The following is a 24,805-nucleotide window of genomic DNA, read 5'->3' as shown; positions in this document are numbered from 1 at the left end:
CCATTGCGTCCACGGCCGCTTTTTGCCTGGGCGGCGGCTGCCCAGAGCTGTGTATATTCAGGGGCCTGAGTCACAACAACGCCGACATGAGAGAACGGTGCAAGGGCAGAAGCGCCCTGGCTTTGGGAAGCTCACACTCGAAGTGCCATGCAACACACAAAAGAGGCCGCAATTGTAAGTCATTTTCTTCCCTTGACCCCTGATTTATCCTTGCGTGATCACTGCCTTGCGTGATCACCGTATCTTTTAATATTTAAATAATTGCTTCCTAATATTTACACGACGTCACAGTACCTTTATGTCTGCGAGCCAAAAAAATTATATCTCCTTTTATTTCTAATGCAATTTTTGCGTTTGAATTGGTTGTTGAAAGGTGCGCCAGCTATGAACCAGGTAGGTACCTTTGAAAGAGGGAAAACGTAAATTCTACTCATATAAATGCTCAACTATCCTATGATGCACAAAGTTGACGAGGGTTACTCAGAGCGTATCCGGACAGCGTTGCGTTCATTAAGAGTTACCGCTGTCCATGAAGTACATGAAGAGTTAAAAATATATTTGTGTTCGCTGGAGCTTTAGTAGTTTGCTTCATCTACATTCACACAACGCAATGTGAGGTAGCCGCTGCCGCATGGTGTGCCCGTTATCGGAACTTTTGTTGCCGCGTTTCATACCGACGCGCGCATTCACTGCTACACCCCATTTTAAAATCATCATAGCAGTGTGCGCAAGTGAAGGGCCTTCGTACTGCTGGCGAAAAAACCAACGTGCCTTTCTAGTAGAATTTTCCTTCAGCTCTTTCTGGACTTTTTTTTTTTGAAGTTTTGTGGGCTCAAGAGTATCGTTCTTTCAATGCTCAATCGATTTGGTATGATGAACGAATGTCGTAATTAAAAAAAAAAAAAAAAACAGGCTACAGACCACAGGCCCTCTCAAGAGCACCAGCACACCTCCGCCCCCCGCCCCACGTGCGGGTGCGCGCTGAAGTGATTTTGCCTGGATCCACTACTGTTATACGTCCTAAAATATCGCATGAAGTAAATTTCGAGCATTACTTAAGTAACCGAAATGACCGAGGAATTATCCCTGCAAACAACTTTGCAATTTTTTGCCAATGTATTATGTCGTAGCCTGAAACCATGCTTCGATTTGAACATCACGGTCGCTGTACCACCTTAACTGTACCATTACTGTCTGTTTCATGCTGAAATACGGTAGTCTGTGGCATTTATGTACGCGGGGCCATGCCATTACGCATGTTTTCTTGGTGCTGCGGGCAACAAAATGCTGACTCATTTCGAGCCAGGCCATGTGCAGCTTCCCACTGCACCCTGTTTCCTGGTGGACCAAGGAGCGTCCCAACATAATAATATATTTCCATTTCCCGAGTCGCTAACGAAAACCGAAAAATTCCTGTGCGTCCTCCAATGCTGTTTTATCGTTTACCTTTAAAACCGCCAGTGTGCTCGGCTCAACAATGGCAGCGCACGCGTCCACTAAACAGTATGTCCTTTCATAAATGTTTGTAACCAGAATGGTAGGACCTCATCATAATTCTTTCCTGAGGTCTCACGACAAAATTCCAAATGCAGCATGGTTTTGCTCAACTTGCATGCCTAACCGCAAGAGTATGGTCAAACAACGCCGTCTTTGCGTTATTATTTGTTCTTGATAAATTTAAAGTTCGTTATTGCATTGAATAGTGAACTTTGCAGTGATTTGCTCTACCTCATCCAGGAGTGGTACTTACACCTAAAGGGGATTGCCGCCCCACAAAAGTTACTCAATAGTACACTACTTCAGGCAGACTGTAGGGCATTTAAACACGAAGCATTGAAAACTTGACAGAGAATAATGCAATTATTTCAGAACACGAAGGCCGAGCTTTTTAAAGCAGAGTCGACATTTGGGCGTACCGTTGGCGATGTTACAAAGCACCAGCTTCTCATATCTGCCTGGCGTCCTTAGAAGCTATGAGGTGGACTGCGTCACACAATCAGAACAGAAGCCGAAATTTCAACTGACATGGCTTGACAGTACCGATGGCTGAATTATTCCGCTTTTCGTGCGGGCTAATCCTACCATGTTCGTGTAATTTTCGCCGTTAACAGCGCAGTTCTCGCGCGTGATGTCTAACGCTTCTTGTATGCATAATTCATAGCCTGTCGTTTTTTTCTTAAGATAAAACCTGCGCTACGTATAACGTAAGTGCATAGACCCGGTGTATTCTGCACAAACTTTGCTTCATTGGCCTTACACTGGAAGATTCTGTACGGGCGCAGAAGGCCTATAAGCAAAACAATTTCGACATTTAAACATCAACTAAATAAAAAGATATCATTTTTACGGCCTACGTAATTTTATTGCGGATGTCACAGACACCATACTGCACATGTTGAAATAAAGCAAGTAATCACGTGAAACTGTGACCATTTAGTGCAATGCCTGCACAATGTGCCCGTGCGTGCAATGTACGTCCCGTATCACGGGCGCAGATTTGCACCACGGGGTCTGCGGATTTTCGCCCAGTTTACAACTTCACCTGGCACAAATACAATCACAATAAACACCAATATCATGAGAGAACCTTAAAGGGCCTATTTAAAAACAAAATACAACCTAGTTGAATTTAATAGCACTTGTCTTTGGTAACTCGTACAGCTCCATTCCAATCACAGACGTTTTTTCAACCGAAGCAATGCAACAAATGTCATAAATTTTCAAATTGTGCGCTGCAGTGAAGTAATATGGGCAGGAGTGAAGTACATAGGCCAGCACTTAAACGTAGTTATGAGTATGTTAACTGCACGTTAGAATGCAAATGATAAGATCAATGGAGGCCCCTCTACAATCGCGCAATCATGTTCCTTGGCGGTGACTTAGGTCGTTGGGCCAATCGTACATACAAAATCCTGTGATGGCATAGTGAAATCGCCGCCGGGAAGTGGGCGGGGATTCGCCACTTCTTCAAATGTTTAATTGACTGATTGATGGATTGTAGGATTTAACGCGCCGTAGTGGAGGGGCTCCGGATTAATTTTGACCACCTGGGGATCTTTAACGTGCGCCGAAATCTTGTGCATACGGGCGTTTTTGCTTTTCGCCTCCATCAGAAAAGCGGCCGCCGCGGCCGGGAATCGAACCCGCGTCTCAGCAGCAGAACGCCCAATGTTTAGTTTATTATGTCCATTATTCCTTTGATTAGTTTGAGATAGAACTGGTATCGTTGTTATTGGGACAAGACAGTCTTTTTAATGAACGACAGTCTTTTTAATGAACCAAACATGTATTTTGCGCTTGCAAACTGCCGCGTTTTTTTTTTCTTTCGGTGAGGGGGGGGGAGGGGGGGGCGAGAACAACCTTAGCCCCCCCCGAACAAAAATCCTGGCTACGCGCCTGTTTCTCGGACACGTTTTGACACATCACGGCGAGACAGAGTCCCGGTAATTGGCACCCTAAAAGTGGAAAGACGAAGGTCGATTTCAGGGATTTAGCAATAAAAATCCCGGGCCATCTCCACTAACGTGACACCTGGGGAGGGGCGAAGCATGCAGTGTACAAGTGTGTTCTTGGCGCCTTGGCGTTTTTGCCAACGGAGATGAAAGCGTTGGGGGTAGAGGTACACAGCTTTGCTGTAAAAGTATCTTGTCTTTGAAGCACGAAGCTCTCTAGCGCGATGCGTAAACGAGTGTTCCGATGTTTTAGTACAGTGACTACATGAGACGACGATTACGACGACGACGACAGGAGACGCCAACAGTCCCAGCCCCTAAGGGGCTTCGTTCCTAAAATCTTAATAAGAAACGACTGACTCATAAGATTATAAAACTCGGCCCTCAGCTCCACTGGTCATTCACGTCGTGATGGCAAGAGCACCTACCAATTTTTTTATAAAAATTTGCTTCCATCAAAACTTCATCCTCTGCGACCTTTCGGGGAATGTGACCCATGAAACCAATACCGGGTACCAAAAATCTCGCAATGAAAAAAATCTCGAGATAAAAAAAAAACTACTCATTGACAAGTTCCGTCAGCGAGCGCAAACACGTTTGGCGCAGTGCGCTATTATTTTCACACGCGCCTCGAGGGGAGTTCGCAGAGCAGAATTTCAATATCGCGATCTAATCAGGCCCAGCGACGGCCAGCTGCAAAGTTAGCCCAAAGGTCAAGAATAAAATAAAAAAACGAAATAACGAACACAAATGCGCTAGGGTAGAAGAATAACCAATCGTAAGTGACCTGAAGCCCAGTGGCGCAGCCGATCAATTAAAAACCACTCTGCTCGGCTGCAGGATCGATACTGTAATCTCGGCCGCCGGGCTTTGTGCTTCAAGGCGATCTCCGGCGATAAAAAGTTGCCTTTAATTGGGGGCCCTCAACCTGAGGGTTCTTTTTTTCTTAGGGGGGGGGGGGGGGGGGGGGAGACAAAGACACGGCGAAAGAGAGGGACGCTAAACGTAAGGCACGCAATATCAGCACGGGGAGAAAAAGGAGGCACAGAAGCAAAGTGAAAACAGTAATAGCCACTTTACAGCGGTAGCTGAAATAACTGGCCCCGCGGTTTTGCCCAGCCATCTGCATTGTTCGAAAACTCCCTGTAAAGGGTAGTTCACTGCACTGCGGTACATAATGAGGGAAATCCAGCTTCCCGAAACGAGGACATGGCGGGGGGCTGAATTCCAACGAAAACAAAGATCAACAACGGCCATCTAAACACAAAAACACCTTTGTCATGTTTATAAACAGAGCTCACCGTTGATTGATGTCGCATAGTTTCCCAGTACATAGGAACGAGTGTATGCAGGTGTTTTTTTCTGAAGGGGAGGGTGGAGAGGTCAATAAGCACGAGACCACACTTTGTATTTTGTATTTTTCGTTGTCGCATTGTGAAGTAGTGGACTAATATCTGAGTACAGACACGATCTTTGCTTTTACCGGCACCCGTATAGTGTGAGTTTAGAATTTTCTGTCTGCATGATAGACCTGATTCAGGGTGCCTTAAAATATCGTCGAATAAACCCGCCGCGGCGACGTAGTTGCTAAAGGCGTCGTGCTGCTGAGCCCAAGGACGTGGGTTGAATACCGGCCGCAACGGCCGTTTTTCTAGTGGGGGCAAAAGGTGGAAACACCCGTGTGTCAACATTTCGGCGCAGGTTAAAGATCCCTAGGTGGTCAAAATTAATCCGTAGCCCTTTACTACGGCGCGCCTCACAGCCCAGGCGCAACATCAGCGCATAAAACTCCCAAAAATTCGAAAACTGAGTCTATGGCACAAATTTCTTCGGACCTGACGACACGCCCTGGACCGAAGAAGGGCAAAATATTTTTATGGAAGTAGCAGAAGAGCAACATGGCAAAGGACAGAGCGGCGCTAGACAAGGCTTTTTCTGTGGTTGTGCCGTCGACAAGAAGGACACAGTGGCCAAGAGTGCAGCGACGAATGCAAAGAAGGATCTCGTTACTCCACTAGCTCACTCCGAAGACGCCGCCCGCTCCAGGTCGGGCTTCTTGGTCCCACGACCAATCCGCAGCCAAGCGCGACGCCCGGGAGCGAGCTTTCGCGCACCGATTTGTGAAGTCGCCGCAACGGAAAAAGGAGACGAGTGACGGCGGCGGCGGCGGCGGCAACGACTCGAGAACAGAAGTGAGGAAGGGAAGAAGTCACAAGAGCGGAAACAAGCCAGGAAGGAGGGGCGGCAGACAGAGAGGAGGATGTGGGCATTGAGGAGGCGGCAGACTGCAGCACAACGTCTTTGCGCAAACACGGCGCCGAGTGGCGTCCCCCCGGGCATGCCCCTGGCCCCCCTGCTCTTCTCGTTACCCGGCGTCTTCAGCCGAGAAGAAGCGAGGATCTTCTTCCACTGCCACCGCCGCCGCCGGCCAGATGACGGAAGTACGGAGGCGCGCACCACCGGACCGGCAGAGATGCTGCTGCTGCTGCTATCGGCGTGAGAGCTGCTGCTGTTTTTGGCGAACAGCACGTGCGGAGGCGAGGACTGGTCATCGCGCTGCCGAGCGGAAGTTCATGCTGCCGGAGCGACCCGAGCCAAAGGGCCCAGACGAAACCGACGTGTATTCTCAAAGGGTACGGGAATAGATGAGCGTTCCATCGCTGCCTTTGTGGGAATGTGGGAAACGGCTTACCCTGGCGCTAAGAGACGGCTGTGGAGACGATACGGCAATTGAGGTATTTTATGGCTCGGTGCAGAGTGACGCGGTATGCAAAAGACCGATAGGAAGCAAGCGACCAAACGAGTCTAGAAGTAAGGCGGAGCAGGAATAGTTGAGAGCGGCTTAGGAATTTAACCTACTGTTCTAAAATTTCCACCCCCTGTCCACTTTCCGAAAACAAATGGCTGGACGAGAAAATTGCCAATCCCCAGCTTTGCACTGAACCACGGAAGTGAGAAAATAACGTCAACAATTGTACCCAAAAAAGCCCTGTGTCCCCCCTGTCCCGCTAAGACCACCGCTGTCGGCTCTTAGGTGCAGCAGAATACAGCGATTTCGGCGTGCATGGAAGGAGTAAAGAAGGGCTATGAAAGGGCCATCAATCTCCATCGCGGTTAAAGCGGCCCTATAAAACGTTTGAAGCAAGAAGCTGTAAGACAGAGGGGGCTAAAGAGAATTATTACGCAACTTTGGTTCGTCTAGGCAAAGAAGATTTTAAGATTGAGCACGCACGGCTGTTTTCCTACTCTCATGTCACAAGGCTTATGAAAAAAGACCGAAGTCGGAGATGAAGCGGTCATTTCAACCACACAAAAAAACACGGCTTCGTGCCTCAGAATTCGGCCAGAACTGAAAAAATGAGGCCACGCACTGGCCTACTGACCCGCTCTGACTTTACGACGAGGCGCGTTATTTTGTTCATCGACGTTACACACTTCGTGAGAAATTCGAAGCGAGCGTCCAAGTCTTCGGACATCCCTTTTCGCAGAGAAAGACTAAAGGGCTCCTTTACCGCCGAGATGGTCACGACACCAGACTGCAGGTGGACCATTCATCAAGGACTGTGGCGCCGAGAAACGCAAGCTGTCAGCGCTGTCTCTTTTCGTCAAGCAATGGTCCGAAACAGAAAACGACGCCAAGATATCCGCCTCTTTCTCCGTTGGCGAGCCGACCTTCTCCCGAGCAACTTACACCACCGCAGCAGCAGCAGCAGCAGTGTCAGGGGGGCCTGGGTGTAACCGGTCGATTTCCACTTTCAGCACCGAAAATTGAATCCTTCTCCCCTCCACGCCCCCTCCCCAATGGCCTGGCCGGCCCACGGTAAGCAAACAGTGCAAAATGACGCCGCCGCGCCCCTGAAACAAAAGGCGCGCAGCACAAAGACGGCAAAAAACGCAGCAGCAGGCCGCACGCACAAGCAAGGGACCTGCTTCGGTATTTATAGGCCGCGGAGTTCGCGCGGCTTTGGCGAACAATAGTGGCACCAGAGATGCGCCGAGAAACAAAGCGGGCGACCACGGCGAATCCTGTAAGCCCACCGAGAGGCTCAAGCACTGCACCCGGAGGGACAGAGTTTTCGTTGTTTCTGCTTTTACGAACTGCGCTGGAGCGCAGCAGAAGCCTGGAAAGGCATAGGAGAGGCTGTGTTTACAGAAGCCGTGTGAACAGTACATACCAGCACGCGTTTCTCAGAGCGAGCGCCCTGGGCAAGTACTGCTGCGTGAATGGACGCTTTGAATGACAGCGCAACTTCGCTAGAGCCATTAAGAGAGAGAGAGAGAGAGAGAGAGAGAGAGAGAGAGAGAGAGAGAGAGAGAGAGAGAGAGAGAGAGAGAGAGAGAGAGAGAGAGACGGCAAGTTACTCCAACGCACGTGAGTGAGTGGCGAGCTGACGGCCAAGGTATTGAAATTCTAAAGAAAAACTGTTTAAAGTTTTTCACCCCAACAAGACGCGCACCTAGACCAGCCGAGGATGTCGGATTCTCCAACGCTCGCGGCCAGGACGGCGATTGGTTTTTGACAAGAAGAGGGAGGCGGGGGGTCTGCAAGCCGTACCTGGATTAGACAGATATGTGGTTGAGAAGGCGGTCAAAACACCCGACTCATACAGAATCAAAATATATTTGTAGCGCACGTTTTAAGACCATTTCAAAGAAGTAATCATAAAACGAGTCTCTGCAGTGGAGAATCATCTACGCGTTTATGTTACCTTAACACCGAGATAAACTGGCAGTCAGAGAATTAACAGTCCCTCCCCCATTTCACCACCCTGCAGACGACCGTGCACGCAGCACGAACGAAGGAGAGGAAGAGAGCACAGTGTCCGTCTTCCGTTTGCTTTACGGCAACTGTAGCCTAAAGAAACGATGAGGCGGAAAAGAGGCAGGACTTTCGATTATTGTTCCCACTCTCCTCATCGTCTATGTTAGGTCTCCGTTCGGGTAACAGTAAACTAACTAGCCCAGAGAAAGGGAAGAATCTGAACGACGCCGTGAATAACGAGCAGGCATGCGCAATAACACTACGCGCGCCGCTGAACGACGAATCTAGTCGCCTTCCTACACAACACTGAGCCAGCGTATAAAGAAAATGGCCTACAGAATCCCCCCCTTTTCTCTGACCGAGCTCTCAAAACCGAGCGTTCAAGCACCGCTCAGTGTACCCAAAGAAAACGCAATCCCTTTCATGGAGCTCGGGCCCACACAAAAGTGACTTTTCCCTACACGCGGCGCCGTTTGAACAAGCTTTCCCGCACAATACCACCCACCATCCTTCTTTCTCCACACAGCCGGCCCGTCGGCCCCACGGGACAAAAAAAGGAAAGCGCGCGAAAAGAAAGGAAAACCAGATTTCTCCCGCGCGATTTGAGCACCAAACGATTACCCTCGACCCCGTCAGGGCGCGTTGAACGCTCACGATGGCAGAACCACGCATAAAACTTGCATCGCCGTTTCTTCAGCCGCGACGAGAAATCATTAAAAGAAATGAGACGGGAGTAGTAAGGAAATGTCCCCGTTTGTCCTTATACTGCGAGTTTGGTATTTCGTCTATAGGGGGCCGTCCATCGCAAGGCGATAACTTTCAGCACTTGCGGGGCAACAAAACAGTAGACAGCACGCACATACACAAAAACGAACGATGAGAAGGAAGACGGATGGTGATACGTGGAAAGGAAAAAAAAAAGGTGGACCGTAAAGAAGGGAGAAAAAGGATGCTGCAAAGGTGCGAAAGGGATGGAGGGCCAATGAAAGCAATCGAGGCCCCCAAACGAAGACAAATACAGGCCGTACACACTGGCGAGAGCGCTAGCTGCGAGTCTCGTTGAGTGCAAAAGCTTGTTTCGCGCGCTAAAACGGACTCCGGTATTTTTATAGGACGAGAAAAGGGGAAGGAGAATAGATGGGCGACCAAATGAGTTGAACGGAAGAGAAATCGCGACGCTGACTGTTCTTCTCACTTCTCGACTTTGTTTTGGTCTTCATTTCAGGGTGACTTCCAAGCCGCGCCAACCTTGGAAAGTTTCCTCTTCGCAGTTCTCGGCCCGAACCTATACGGCATGCCGTGAAACACAGTGCCTACCTTTACTCCTCAGAGAAGACCTGCTGGCCCAAAGGACGCGGATTCGATCCACGCCGCGAGGGCCGTTTTTCAGGTGGAGGCGAAAAGCGAAAACGTCTGTGTGTCTAGATTTCGGCGCGTGTCAAAGATCCCCAGGTGGTCGAAACCAATTCGGAGCCCTCCACCACGGCGCGCCTCCTAGCCAAGGTTCAGCGTTGACGCGTCAAACCCCCACAACTACGGTCTAATCTTGTTATAACGAAGCAGTATCGGGACAGTAGTTCAGTTCGTTATATCCGATATTCGTTGTAACACTAGTGCTAAAAATCAATTCAAACCAGTCGGTAATCGGGCTCCCGCAAAAATCCTTGATACAAAAGCGCATTATTTCAATCTTCGAGCCTACTATAAGCAAGGTAACCCTAATCTTTCTCCTTGTGGTATTTCAAGCTCAATGAACCATTACACGAAACGGAAAATTACAACAGAACGAACTTCATTTGACAAAACAGGCCTGCATTCCTATTTTTTTTCGGGGGAGGATGTGGTATTTGTCTGGTGGCTATTCAGAGCACTGAGCAGGATGAAGTTTCCCACAGTGCCAACGAACAAACGGGCCTTTTCTACTTCTGCAATTTCGGACACCGGGAGCTTTTCCAAGCAGCTTCTCATCCTACTGGTCAAATATTTCTTCGGTACATCTGACAGTGCGCACGGCTCTCACAGTTTCAATTTCGTTATAAAAGAATAACTGTTATTGAAATAAAGCGTGACCAACCAAAGTACGTATTCAGTTCGCTATAGCCAATAATTCGCTATATAGTGTTTGATATAACGAGGCTCGACTGTAGTAGAAACCAATATAAAACTCTCAACGCCTTAAAACTAGCATAACGTTGTTGTCTCACGATTGTGGTGCGAACGCAACGTTGGTGCGAACGCAACGTTGGTGCGAACGCATACGCCATGCCATAACAGATACAAGATCAGCGAGAACATAAACAACTTTACCACAAGAACACATTCAACGGTGCGGGATTCGGATCTGACAGTAAAACGCGGCGTTTTTCAACATAAAAAAATGCAGAGACAGAAAAGACATCTCACCAGGTGCAACCTGTGACAACGTGAGTAATTAAAAAACAATACAGTAGTTATAAGAAAACCTATCAGCGTGAAAAAAAAAATGGCTGGCGAATACGATACTCCCTAATGCGATATTTGGGCGCATTAGCAGTGCGCTGAGGCAGCACTCACTCGTGGGTTCTCTCGACGGCATCGATGATGAGCCCCTATACGTGGGCAGCGCGAAGTGCGTCTCGGGAAGGGCCCGCGAACCGCGTCTTAAGCGAACGCTTAAGCGAACGCCAAGCGTCGCACTATCGAGCGCCTCGTGCGGGCACAGTATACTTCCCCCTCCTCTTTCCCACCGCACACTGTCGGAAAGCGCTGGCTTGCGCCGCCACGCGAACCGCCCTCCCCTCCCAATTTCGCGTCACCCTCATTCTTTGCTTTCTTTCATCGTTCGATTTTTCTTTCACTCGTCGGTCTTTCCATCGTTCATTCGGTTACGCCGACAACGCGGCTCAGCCCAGAGACGGCCGCCAAAGGGCTGCGCCCTAAAAAAAACGCGCCAGCAATCTCTAAGAAAATGGCATAATATGCCTACCCCTAAAAACCCTTAAACCCAACCCTGTTAAACACAAACCTTGCAGACATCGTAGTTGTCATGAATAAACCCACATTTTGTAAGGCCATGTATTGTTCGGACAGAGGCGCAACTATTACGCCTTTTAGCGAACCTGATGTTCTCCGCCTCAAACTTCCAATCGGGTGATCGACGTGCCGGATCGTATACATACAGCACAATAATTCCCGAGTCCCTCGCTTCCACAGTCCCCTCCGCATCCCCGCCGATCCCGGTATGCGTCACAACATCTCCCATCATTATTACAGTCTCGCGCACATGGGACGCGAAGCAGCAGGCGCTTCCTCCGGTTCGTAATGCCATCACGAATATAGTCCGGAGCAAGAGGCCCGGGCGGCTGGAACATTCGGCCCCTCGCGTGTGGCCCATTGCTCCGCGCGCGGGTCATTAGCGGACCGACCAATCCCATTAGCCGACGACGGGACCATGGACGTTGCCGGGAGTGCACCGGGGCTTGTGACCCGACCTTGCGCCGGGTCTGCCGCATCCCGTACACCGCCGCCGTGCACCTCCCACCCCCGGGCGTGCGCGTACACGTGGGTGGGCCCGCCATCGACAGGACTGAGCCGGACAAGAGAAGAAAAACGAAGACGCACGGAGAGGAAGAAAGGAGAGCATGCGAGATTCAGCAGTGGAGGACGCGCGGTATGTCGATTCCATTACGTATCCCCTCTGACGGGCGTATACCTGCCGCCCCGCATCAACCTCCCCCTCCCCCTCCTCCTCCCTCTCCTTCCCGCCATAATCGCCTCGTGCTCTACAACTTCCTCCTCCCATCACCGATAACGGCAGTTGGTACGCCACGCACGCCCACTGCGCCCTGCGGGTGCTCCGGCAAACGACAAAGAAACAAAACAATACCAATGTGAATATCTAGACAGACGTCTGCGCGAGTCCACCGCTCCTCCTGGCTCTTAAATCTGTACTAGTTTGCCTAGGTGTACGACGCCAGCAAGATTTATGGGCTCACCGAGCAGTATAATTCACAGAGCCCGCGAGAGACATCGGCGATCTCTAAAATGTTGCTGAGTAACCGAGAAACGCCTACGTACGAACGCACCGCAAAACCCTCGTTTATAACGAAGTCCTTCGTTATAAACGATGCTTCGTTAAAAGCGGGCATGATATGCTTTACATACACTGCAGTGAAGACAAAGAAACCCTTCGAATAGAGCGAAATTCAGATTTAAGCGATTTTGTCATAGCGAAATTTCGGTTAAAGCGATTTCGTAATAACAAGTTTACTGCCTCGCCTCCGAAGCGAAACTATAAACTGTCTATAGTGAGATCAAAGGAGAGATCACGCTTTCTTAAACAGTCGCGTGCAAAGCGAACCTGTTGCTTCCTTGGTATTAGGACGTTGTGCTGCTGAACACGAGGACGGAGTTCCGATCCGGGAACCCGTTTTTGAGACGGAGGCGGAAAAGAAAAAGCCCATGTGCCGAGACTTCGACGCACGAAGTTAATCGGTGGCCCTCCGATGCGGCGCGTCTCAGCCAGGCGATAGGCACAGCACGTGAAAACCACAATTACAGCCTCATTGGTATTAGTCCAACGAAATAACGGCATACGTCGTCAGTTATTGGGCACTCCCGCATTAGTTTTTGATTCACTGAGTATAGAATGGATTGAAAAAACCCGCCGCGGTGGCTCAGTGGCTAAGGCGTTGCGCTGCTGAGCACGAGGTCGCGGGTTCGATTCCCGGCCGCGGCGGCCGCTTTTCTGATGGAGGTGAAAAGCAAAAACGCCCGTGTGTACGAGATTTCGGCGCACGATAAAGATCCCCAGGTGGTCAAAATTAATCCGGAGCCCTCCACTACGGCGCGCCTCATCGCCTGCGTTGCGTCGGCGCGTTAAACCCCACAACCAACCAAAAGAATGGATTGAAAAAGAAATCGACTCGATGAATTAAATGCTAGACCATTTGAGTAGGCCTAATTTGTGGTGGAGAAAATATGTTCCGTAAAGTCAAGTTTAAAGCCCAGAACTCTCTGTAGGCTCGGGAATCACATGGCGCGTGTTATTGAAATAGCCCACCCTATAAAACCGAGTCAATACCAAACGCTGACGCCAAACGCAAAACGTACAACTTTGTTTCCTATAATGTTGACTCGCAAAACAAATCCAATACCAAATTAGGCACCGTAACGTTATAAGATAGTTGATCTTGTGAGTTACAAATTAACGCTGCAGCCAATTTAAACTCAGGTATACACAATACCCGTTATTGAGCAGTCGTCAGACAAGTCCGAACGCGGAAACAAAGGATCGCTCGGCGCTACCCAAGCAATAACAAATCAACCAAAATCCTGCCCCCGGCGCTAAGGCGACACGAGCGGCTCTTCATTTAATCTTAATGAGTCCAATTAGCGAGACAACGCAGTTACGTAGCCAGCCTTACAAACCGGGTTGCAGCACACACTGTGGGGTGCGCGCTTCGTGAGCGGGGCAAACCTCATCCCTTTGCGAAATGTCTCGGACGTGCGCGAACGATGCGGAGGAGGGCACGAAAGATGCGCCTCCGTTTCTCAAAGCCTGCACTCGGGAGACAGCGCGGCCATCAATTGGTGGCGAAAGTACCGATAGTATATAGCGAGGGTCGGCCATAAAGAGTGGATAATAACGCCGGATCACCGGTCTTATAAATCTCCAAGCCGCCGGCGCGGAGACCGCACAGGGGGCGACGAAACTCGCGGCTTTGCGTGCGGCTGGCTGCAGCACTGGAGCGGACGAAACACGGCCACCACCGAGCGCTGTCTCATTACGCTATATAACATAGCTACCTAACCTGGCAACGACAATCTAAAGGCGATCCGTTCACCGTTTAATGAGGTGTAATAACCATTAATTATAATTTTTGAGGGGGGCACCCAACAACTCGTAAAATGTAAAGTTGAGCGAACTTGCTGCTGCCGAAGCAGCAAAGGAGGAGGAGGAGGAAGAAGAAGAAGAAGAAGAAGAAGAAGAAGTGACGGCCGACTTATCTTTTCAAAGCGTCTCGCGTAATTATATAAGAATTCCATTTATTTTAATCGTCCCCTGTTGATTGACCGATCCCCTGATTGGGTATGTGCCATATCTAAAGGCGCAACAACAGCAACAACAACGACGACGACGGAACCGTGACAGCTGGGGTGCTTGTGTAACACGGCACTGTGCCGGCGCTCAAAACAAGTCTGCTGACTAAAACTAGGCGGGTGGCATATATGATATTCCTATAAGCGCAGATGCGGGGCGATATATGTTTGTCCTGTTTCCTGAGCCCATGTGTATTACGGACTTGGACGAAATGTATTGGACGAATTGGTGTTGAACTGCCGAACGCATTTACTTCGGTTTTCGAACAGCCTCCACGTCCTCTATTATTCTCTACATGGCTGTACAAGCTTCAGGCATGAGTACGCGCCACCAAGAAAATTTTGCCGGTAGATATATCTGCTGAGTAACACCGCCCGGGATGACGCGAACGCAGAGAAATGTGCATTCGCTGATAACTCTTCTCTTATTAACCACAAGTCTCTTTTTTTGACTACATCTTCTTATATCAGACGCGGATGCCGCTAATAAAATGTCGTCGCTGCAAAGAAGGCGACTCACAGGCTCTCACTGGTTCAGAGGCCCAACTGGTATCGTAAACTTAAACCTGAAGCTCGACGCCGACAACTCACTTATTTTAACTGAAACACGTCAATTACATAGCAGAATTCAGAAAAGCCCTGCCCACCTCACGCTACATAATAAATTACAAGATAGGAAAACCGCTTTCACAAAATGCATCTAAGGACGCAAACTTTACGTTTGGGTTTTCCGACATTTTCTTAATTAACGGCGCGGTGCAATAGAATGCCTACAGATCCAGATGGGTCAAAGAAGCAAATGTGCGTCGCTCAGAGCGTTAAGCAAGTGCATTCGGGCGCTTGCGTAAGCACCGCTTCGCACTCCTGGCCGGATATTGCTACGCGACGTTTGATACGCTCGCTGTAAAGGGTACGCTAGATGCGCTCTGAGTGGGATCATCATCAAGGAGGGAAGATGAAGACGCTGACGGAGACGCGCGTGTAGTTCCGTGCCTGTCCTGCAAATCCGTTCAAAAATTGTTTTTTTTTTAGCCTATTCTCCCCAAAATCGGCATCAATCACTGATTCTTCTCCAGTTATATTATATAATTCGGTATAGGGCATTGAGGTGGGCGTTCTAGCCCCAGAAAAGCCACCCCGTTTCTTGGCCGATCCCCCACGTGGACATGTGCCATCAGAAAAGCTACAACAACCTTGCTTGGGCGGCGGTCTCTTATACCGTGCCTTCTGTAACCGGCCACTTGTTAATACCGGTGTACCTCGTACCAATATCAAGCTCAGGAGCCACTAAACAACGCATTGCGGCGGAACATCAACAGGCCAACCCTCGAACCCAGCTCGAAGTACGGGGATTTCGCCGGCTCCATTAAACGGGACGCCACTGAATTTAAAGCCAACTAAGTTTTCTGAACCTCTTCATTCAGCTTTACGCCCCCCCCCCCCCCCCCCCCCCCTTTCTCGTTTCCCGTGCGCGAGATTACGACGCGGCGAACTCGAGCCGAATCCCGGCAGCGCACAGAGCAGCGGCTCGCTGCTGCTCCGTATACTGTGTTACAACGTATGGCTCGCCGCCTTGGTCGAGTCGAAGCCCCGCGTAATCCGACCGGCGCCGCTGCTCTAATCTCGGCTCGGCCAGGAGGCGCGAATCTATATTCGGGGGAAATACGAACGCGCTAATCCCCGCTCAAGAAGCCGCGCCTCTGGCCGCCGCCTCCTCCTCTGGGGACAGACAGGCGCACGGCCGGAACACAAAAGAACATCCTCCGTGGCGGCGGCTTATGACGGCTCTACTGCGACCTTGTCGCGGTTGTGCCCTAGATTCCCTCCGCAGCACGCCTGCGGATGCAAATGGAATCCGAAGACTTCAACGCGCTTGGACGCTCCGAAGTAACGGCTACGACGTGAGTCGTACATCGGTACTAAAACACCGGGACGCCTCGCGCTAGAACGTAACGCGTACAAAAAACACCGGGACACTCTACGCCTCGTGCTAGAACGCTTCGTGCTTCAAAGACACGAGGCTTTCCCATCAAAGCTGTATACCTGTATACCCCCCAACGGTTTCATCTTTTTATCTCCGTTGGCAAAAACGCCACGGCGCCAAGAATACACTTATACACTCCATGCTTCGCCCCTTCCCAGGTTTCACGTTAGTGGAGATGGCCCGGGATTTTTTATTTTTCATTTTTACGGCGTCAGGTATCAGCTTGGGAGTATCGCTTTCGCGATGCATGCCGCGAATTTTAAGCTCACGGGGAAAAAAACGCGTTCACAATATACAGTGCCCGACTGTTACTACTCGTCATATCCCGGCAACGTCCAAGGCGAGAAAGCAGTACACGAAAGGTTGACCACCAGGCTTTCTAAAATAACGCGCGCGACGGATAGAGAGGAGCAACAGAGAGACAGCCCAGTCGAAAAACACAACAAAAACTTCTGTCGCACACCAAAATTTTCTGTTGTACAACAGCGATATATATCGTAAAACAGGGATCTCTGTTGGGACTACAGGACGGTCTGTTGTGCGACAGTAGTAGAACTAGAATGTCCGACAGACATTCCAGTTGTACAAACAACAGAATGTTCCATTCCTTTACAAGGTAATCCTGTTGTATTTCTGGTGTCGTTTACGACTGGGATGGAGAAAAAAGAGACGCTACAGCGCGAACTTTTCTCCGGCTATTTTATCCCTAAATAAGGACGAGGGTGATGTAGTCCTCCTTCCAGACACATTTTATCTCATCCTACAAAGCTCACGAAGCTCCGCCCACGCGGCAAACAAAGCGTTCGCGCAGGACACGAAGTCGATTTTATAGCCAACGCCAACGCTGTTTTACGACCGTCCCAAACTCGTCGGAAGCTCCTCGCGGAGCAGTTACGCACACGGCGTGTACACAAACGCATACAAGTCGAACGCTCACTCGGGTCAAACGCGTTACGCCCAAAGCCGACCGGAAAAACGGAAATGCGCCCTGCAAAAAGAGGAACCCGAGTGATAAACCCTGTTTAGGGAAGCGCCCCGCGCAAGAGACACAATACACCAAACAGGGAGTACGCCTGCGTGCCACTTTTTTTTTTTTTTTTCGACTAGGATCAACGTGTTATTTCGGATCGCAGAGAGAGAGAGAGAGAGAGAGAGAGAGAGAGAGAGAGAGAGAGAGAGAGAGAGAGAGAGAGAGAGAGAGAGAGTCAAGCTGTTTCCATGCGGCGACACAAACGAAACGGCGTTAAACATAGTTAAAGAAACCCGCGGAACGTAACACCGAAAAAAAGAAAGAAGTGAAGCAAGAGAAACAATGAAGTGTATATTCGCGTACGTGAGTCTTATAACCCTACCACGTAAGCGCTGGAGAAAGAGAGAGAGAGAGGACGCCGGGGTTCACGACTCCGGCAAAGTTGCCGTGCTGCGCGCTTATACGGCGGAAGCAATTTCCGGCGCTGGGAGGCTTTTCCGAAAGCGATCTCCCGGCCCGCGTTACCGTGAAATAAGCTCCTTCTTCGCCGCCGCCTACACACACGCTGCGCATCTCACCATTCGCGACGCGCTCGGAGAAACAAAAGCACATCTCTCTGCTCCTGTTTTTCTTTCTTTCTTTCTTTCTTTCTTTCTTTCTTTCTTTCTTTCTTTCTTTCTTTCCAACCCGTCCCCATCTCTTTCTCCCTTCGTCCCGCATCCAGATTACGCACTAAACTGCACAGGAATATTGCGAGCGCTGGCGGGCGGAAAAATGAAGAAGACGTTCACGGACGAGTGGGCGAAATGTGCACGTGTGTGTATCTCATACTCGTGAAAGGAGGACACAGTTTCTATTACGCACGGAGCGCGCTCAGCGCCAGCGCACTCTCCCCCGCGCTCATTTGCGAAGCCATGTCGGAGGCAAACGTCGACGGGATGTTCCGCTTTTTAATGTCGCTCGGCTCTTTTCGCCGTGCGCTCGCAGCCGAGATGACACGATGGATATATGCGTTATTAAAGCCTAACTTGTTGCCACCGCGGCAAAGAAACGAGCTTCGAAACGTTATACGGCAGGTGAATCGGCCGTATACCGGCGTAAGGGCGAAAAGCTAATACGGCCGAGCGTATACGAAATTGCGGTGGACGTTAAAGAAATTCGGGCGGCCTGAATTAGGCAGTACGGCGTGAGCTTTTTATAAAAGCTCGGGTGTGTAGCTGTACTGCGCCAAGACGGAACTTTTAATTACCGGGGACGCTGAGTTTGTTCAGCGCTCATATCATGCCCTGGTGGGCACGAATAAACGGGCAGAAGACGCCTACTGCAAAATTAATTAGTATTAATTTCTTTTAACTTGTGCCTAGACTTTATCGATTCCTTTTTGAGCGCTGCTCAAAAATTGAACGACTATTACGGTTCTTCTCGTTAACACTAATTAAACATTTGATTGGTACATACAGGCTAACTGGATTTAAATTATTTAAATCTACAGTGCTTCTCCCATCTTCAGCTTCCGCTGGTGTTGATGTACCATTAGTTTTTTTATGAAACGTTCCCTGTTTCAAGTAGAATTTTCTGTTTCTGAAGAACTTTCGCCAGAATATTGTCTCGATTTTTGGTTGCTAGCATGAGCGAACAGGTGCTCCCCAACACACAGCTCTACAATAGTGCGTATACAGTTAAAACCTGTATACAACGAGGTTGACAAAAATTCGCAATTTTCCGTTACATGCAGGTTTTGAATTAAGCAGAAACGAAACCAAAATGCCAGACATCAGTAATGGTGAACTCACCGCTCAGTGATTTATTTCACCGTGAAAAACTGCGAGATTTGCGTCTGCTGCTTTCCCACGAGCTTATGGGCACTACACGGCACTCCGAAGAAGGAAGGCCACTTTCCCCCGTATTCACAACTGTAACTGAAGTATCACTTTCGCTTTTTACAGTTTTGGTGCCTTAGCGCGTTTCAAGGACCAAACTCACGCTGAAAGGGCGCCTTTTCGTGAACTTGATGCTCTTTGCAGCACTCAAAATCGTTGAGAGAGTGCTAGCTCGGATACTGTATACCGGGCTGCGACGTTCTTCTTTCTCGCCGGCGGAGACAGCATTTAAAACTGCGAGCTTGTCTTGAAAAGACACAACTTTTCGTTTTGTGGCAGCAGAACTCATCACCCACAAACCGACCACCGATAGCAGTTGAGGCGCGCCACTACACGCTGACAGGCAGGCCTACCACCTATAACCGAAACCAGCACTCGCACGTGGAAACGCACGGTAGTTTGCGGTGCGGACGAAGTTCGCTAAATTAGTGTATTTCTCCAGCCAATTTTTCAAAAAAAAAAAAAAAGTGCAGAACACAATAGGAATTAGTTCAATCAATGTTAACCGTCGTGACGCCTTCGTTACAGAGAGGTCGCGAACACATGGGTTTCAATGGGGTTGGCAATGGGGCAGAGATGGCAAAATTACTTTTAAAAAGTAATTAAATTACATTACTCATTACTTTCCTGGAATTTTCTAAAATGTAATTAAACTACATTAGAAATTACAGGTGGCCGAAAGTAATGACATTGCATTACTATTACTTTTCAAAAGTAATGAAATTACTTTGAAATTACTATGAAACGCATGAAAAGGGAACGAAGAGGCACGAGAAAGCAGGCAGAGCTCTCATCGAAGCGTTGTTGCCTTCGCGTTCGTAGAGTTCCACTGCCCAAATACTCTCTGGGCATTGGGACTCTACTTGGTCAACTTTTCTTGGTCAAATTTTTATGCCGTAAGAGAAGCGGACAGGCTATACCGTAGTCAAAAGTAATCGGGAAAGTAATGAGTAATTTCCATGAAATTACTGGCCCGGAGTAATCCATTACATTACTAAATTACCAACACTCCAAAGTAATTCATTACATTACTCATTACTGCAAAAATTAATTTACTTACTGTAATTTAATTGCTGTAATTTCATTACTGCCAAGTCTGCAATGGGGAATTGAAAAACTTCGTTATTTTGTTTGCATAGGGGCTCGTTACATCCAGGTTTACCTGTAATCGGTGTAGGCACGTATGATCTTAGGTGCGCAAGAACTGGAATATAAACGATATACCATTGGTTCACAGCAGCGGTACTACCCAGCTTCTCATAATGAGTTGTGACGGTGAACACGAATTTCTCCGTCTTTCCCATTGGAATAAGACGAAAAGCACGGATATTGTTCTGGCAGTCGAGTACCGCCTGACTTCTTGCTCGACCCATATGCACGTCTCCCAGAAGATCGTTTAAACTTGCTTGAAGCTCAACGTTCATTATTTCTCATAAGGGAGATTCAATCACACGGAGGGGGGAAAAAAAAGAGAAAGCATTGCTTCGCATCTGTGAACGCGCTGTTACAAAAAAATGAAGCCTGACCACAAAGGTAGACGCGTTGTCAAGGCACCAAATTTTACAGAATCTAATTGCCATATCAGTGCTTTCAACACAAAAACACTGAGGGCGTCATGCTTTTTTTATTGGCCATCTAAGCTGTCAATCCAGAAGTCAAATATCTGAGCTGGTGAACTCACAATCGAGAGATCCCCTGGAAGGCTAGCCATTTCTAGCCTTCACCCCCCCCCCCCCTCCCCTCCCCAGGTCCCCTACACAAACAAGCAAAAGTATTGTCGAACACAGCGATATTTTCTCTTCAGCCAGGCCATGAAGACAAAATACAAGTTTGGTTCTTTTCTTAAAAAGACTGTTTTGTCCCGATAACAATGATACCAATTTTACAGAAAATTAAACAAAAAGAATAATTGAGATATTAAAGAAATCGTATTAAGCACTGGCGACACCCCAGCCGCGTTGAACAGATTTCTCTATGACGGTCACTGGCAGAATCTTGTTGGTGCTACTGACCTGAGCTAAAGTCAAAAAAAAAAAAAAAAGAATACCGGGCCATCTCTATAACGTGAAACCTGGATAGGGGCGAAGCATTCGTGGCGCCTTGGCGTTTTTGCCAACGGAGATGAAACCGTTGGGAGGTGGAGGTATACAGCTTGGCTGTAAAAATATTTTGTCTCTGAAGCACGAAGCTTTCTATCGCGAGGCGTAAACGAGTGTCTCGGTGTTTTTTTTAGTACGGGTTACGAAGCGCTCCAGCGCGAGGCGTAAACGAGTGTCCCGGTGCTTTTTTTTTTTTTTAGTACGGGTTAGGTTCTAGCGCGAGGCGTAAACGAGTTTCCCAGAGTTTTAGTACCGCGACTCCATGAGACAACGATTGCGACGACGACAGGAGACGCCGACAGCCCTAGCCCGTAAGGGGCTTCGCCCCTAAAACATGACTGGATGGTTGCAGTGAGCTCTCTAGTTTCTTGTTCACCGTACTCTAGTTCCGTTTAACCGTAACCCTTCAATGCTAACGTGCAGTTAAGACATTGATAACGATGTTCGAATCGCGTCACCCCTGCCTGTAGCGCGAAATCTGAAAGTGTTTAAATATATTTGCGCTTTTCTTTTGTTAAAAAAAACCGTCTTCCGTGGCTGGAATGGAGCTAAGTGAGTTCCCAAAGACAAAATACAACTGAACAAAGTTATTTTTTGTCTTCATGGCGGCCCCTGTAATGGCTACATCTCTCCATGGCAGAGCAGCGCTTGTCTGTCCGGTACGCCTTCAGCATCGGCAAGCCAGACCACCACTGAGGGACTTCTCAAACACAAGACAGCCTCACCCAGGAGGACGGGAAGTAAACACCGGCTGAAGCCATCACCAAACTTCCTGCGGCGGCTAAACTTTACACCAACACGGTATTCCCCCTTCCAGGTACCATAAACACGGGAAGAGTTCGGGAGAAGTGGGGAGGGCGAAGGGTGGTTGTCCTCGGAGAAAGAGGTTGAAAAGTTTAAACGCAGCTTCGAGCACAGCCGCTCGCTTCCTTCGTACTTAAGTTTCTTCAACCTGCGGCGCCGAGTGCAGGCGGCGGCCTTGAAGACGGCGAGGAGGGAACTTTTTTCCCGGTACTATCGACGGCGGGCCCTTGAAGAAAAGTGGCGGCGGCGGCGTCTGAGAAGGCAACAAACAAACAGGCACTCCCTCAATGGTCGTTGCCTGCGAACCACGGCACAGGCGGCGGAGGTACCTGACAAGACGCGGCGAACTCTTAATTGCCGCTCTGGGAGAGGAGGTCGGAACCGGGCGCACGTTTAAAATCCCCCGAGCGTTTTCATTTCCTCCCTTGGTTTGACCATCTTTCTTTCCCGCAGCAAAGACCCCTCCCCGCCGCTATCTCCTCAAGCAAATAGAAAAGGACAAGTTCCGGAGATTCTAGAAGCTGCAGAAGAAGCAAGGCGAGGGACGGTTGCGTTAAAGCAACAGAGATATGCCTTTGAAGAAGGGACGCGAAAAAGGAGCGTCTGTCTTTTTCTTTTTTTCGGTGCTGCATTGTGTAAAGGTGGATGCATGAACTGGGAGGAGGAGCTCGAAATGGTCGTTGCCTCTTTGGAGGAAACTCCGCCAACGCACCACACGAACCATAATCGTCCAGACTCGGCCACCGCACGTCCGGTGCGGTGGACGCAAGTATACCGACGCGCTCTGTGCCGGCGCGTTTCTAAGGCAAGACGGCGTGCCGCACCCAGAAATTCTTTCTTGAGGCGTGTGCGGGCGGGCAGTGTGGCCGAAAAAGCCTATACGAATGGAGTGTACGGAGAACATGAAGGAAGAACCAAAAAGTTTCTTGAGCCCTAAATATTCTACGCGTAACCGTTTTGTTCGGTTTTAATGCACCATTCATAGCCTCTTCTCCAAGGCCGTAACGCCATGTTTACGAACTCACGCTAAATTCAGCTAGTAAGCAAAGTGATTCATATAATGCACAGGGGCGGGCAATGTAAAGGAAATGAACTGGAGATGCGATTGAACTCAGCTCAGTGCGGGGATAGGAATATAGGCGGATAGAACAGGCTGGGTAAAGGAGAGATTAAAAAGAAAGTAAAAGGTAGAGGAGTTTGCCACGGAGGTTGGAATCGCCTAAATTTATCCATTCATGACATCCCGAAACAAAACAGACAACGGCAGGACGGCAAACAGAAAAGCGTTGGAAGGGGTAGCCGATGTCTACGCCTTCTCCGACCTTAGTGAGTTCTTTGTTATGAGAGCAGTACTCCTGGTATTTTTTTTTTTTGAGCCCCCCCCCCCCCCCCCCCCCCTTGACCCTCCTCAAATCTTTCAGATGCACACCGACGCGACTGCAGTTGCAGCCATCCGTAATATACCATCAGAGAGCAAAATTACAGTAGAGCCTCAACTGAACGAACTTCGGTTGAACAAAAAGAAAAAGTTCGTTCAAGCAAAACTTCGCTCAAGTGAAGCCAATATACACTAACTTTCCAGGAAGAAGATTTGCGAAAAGTTTGTCTTAACCTACATTCATCCAAGTGGAAGCGTTACTGTGATACGTCTTTAAAAGTCTTTTATAGGCGCAGGCTGCAACAAAGGGCCGGGAAATTCGCACCCCGTTTGCAATTAGCCGAGACGGAAAACTGAGTGCGGATGGACATCGTTGCTCTCTAGAGAAACTGTCACGCAAAGACAAACACTCTCACTTGACGCGCACTACTTCGTGCTATTTCATCTTCACATGATAGTATTGAGAGCAATGAACACAATACCACCCGTATTGCACGTCCAATGTTTGCAATCATTCGACGCACAAATAGTTCGTTAGGATGGTAAGCAAGCGAAATCGCGAGTCAGGTAAAAAAACAGGCGGCCTGTCCCGACTGGAGTAAAACGTCCCGTGAAGAAAACTCGGCTCCGCCAAAGGAGCAACAACTCACCGCATATCTTGGTCATGTCAGAAGGGACGAATCACTCGGATGCTGCGCATGAAACGAAACAACCTTGCCTTGGAGGCAAGGAAGCGCTGCGCGCACACCCCCCTTCCAGAGACGGCCAGCACGCACACACCACGCGAGCACGGCGCCGCAAAACTCAACAAACAAGTCGGCCTGGTCACAGCACTTTTGAAAGTAACCGAAGATGCCAGACGGAACAGCGGCAGGTGTCGATGCGACGCTCCAGGCCCGTGAGATGCGGTAATCCAGTGGCAAGCGCGGAGCTTTTTCTCACTCGGGACACTCGCTCAAATCACCACCACGCCAGGCACAACCGCCAGACGCGGGCCGTATCCATTGGGAACCACAGCTGAGTCAGAACTTTGTGGAGCCCGCTCACCCCTCGCCACCGCGACGCGAGAGGGGGAAAAGAAGTCACGTGAGCAAGCCCAAACCTGTCGCTTCTGCATGTCCCGCCATCTGTCGCTGAATACTGCAACCCAAAGCGCTCACGTCGTTTCACGTCAATTAAATTCTCCCAAAATATAGCAAAACAAAACGTTAACAGCAGTAAAAAGTAAACTTCTTGTTTTATTGTCGAGATAAACTTATGGTTATTTTATTAAACTTATAATTTAGAGACAGAAACCATGACAAGACCGATCCAAGTCGAAGTCGAATCCAACGCTGTTTTTTGGAGGAAGTTTTCCTTCTCATTGAGGTGGTGTGGTGCTGTTAAATTAGTAAT

The 24,805-nt window shown here is 49.1% G+C and overlaps 1 protein-coding gene across 3 annotated transcripts in view; it reads right to left on the bottom strand.

Annotated features, from left to right (window-relative positions):
* Positions 1–24,454, bottom strand: part of LOC144152880 (uncharacterized) — a 350,752-nt gene extending 326,298 nt beyond the window's left edge. For all 3 annotated transcript variants that reach the window (XR_013319246.1, XR_013319245.1, XM_077684404.1), the window contains exon 1: positions 24,061–24,454. The gene's annotated coding sequence lies outside the window, so the exon portion shown is untranslated. The remainder of the gene's footprint in view (positions 1–24,060) is intronic.
* Between the last annotated feature and the right edge of the window lie 351 nt (positions 24,455–24,805).

The sequence above is a fragment of the Haemaphysalis longicornis genome, unplaced genomic scaffold (genome assembly GCF_048455015.1).
Source record: "Haemaphysalis longicornis isolate Haplotype H1 unplaced genomic scaffold, Haemaphysalis longicornis Haplotype H1 scaffold_9, whole genome shotgun sequence".
Taxonomy (NCBI): domain Eukaryota; kingdom Metazoa; phylum Arthropoda; class Arachnida; order Ixodida; family Ixodidae; genus Haemaphysalis; species Haemaphysalis longicornis.
Note: the sequence above shows the minus strand (reverse complement) of the source record. Positions and strands in the feature narration are given on the sequence as shown.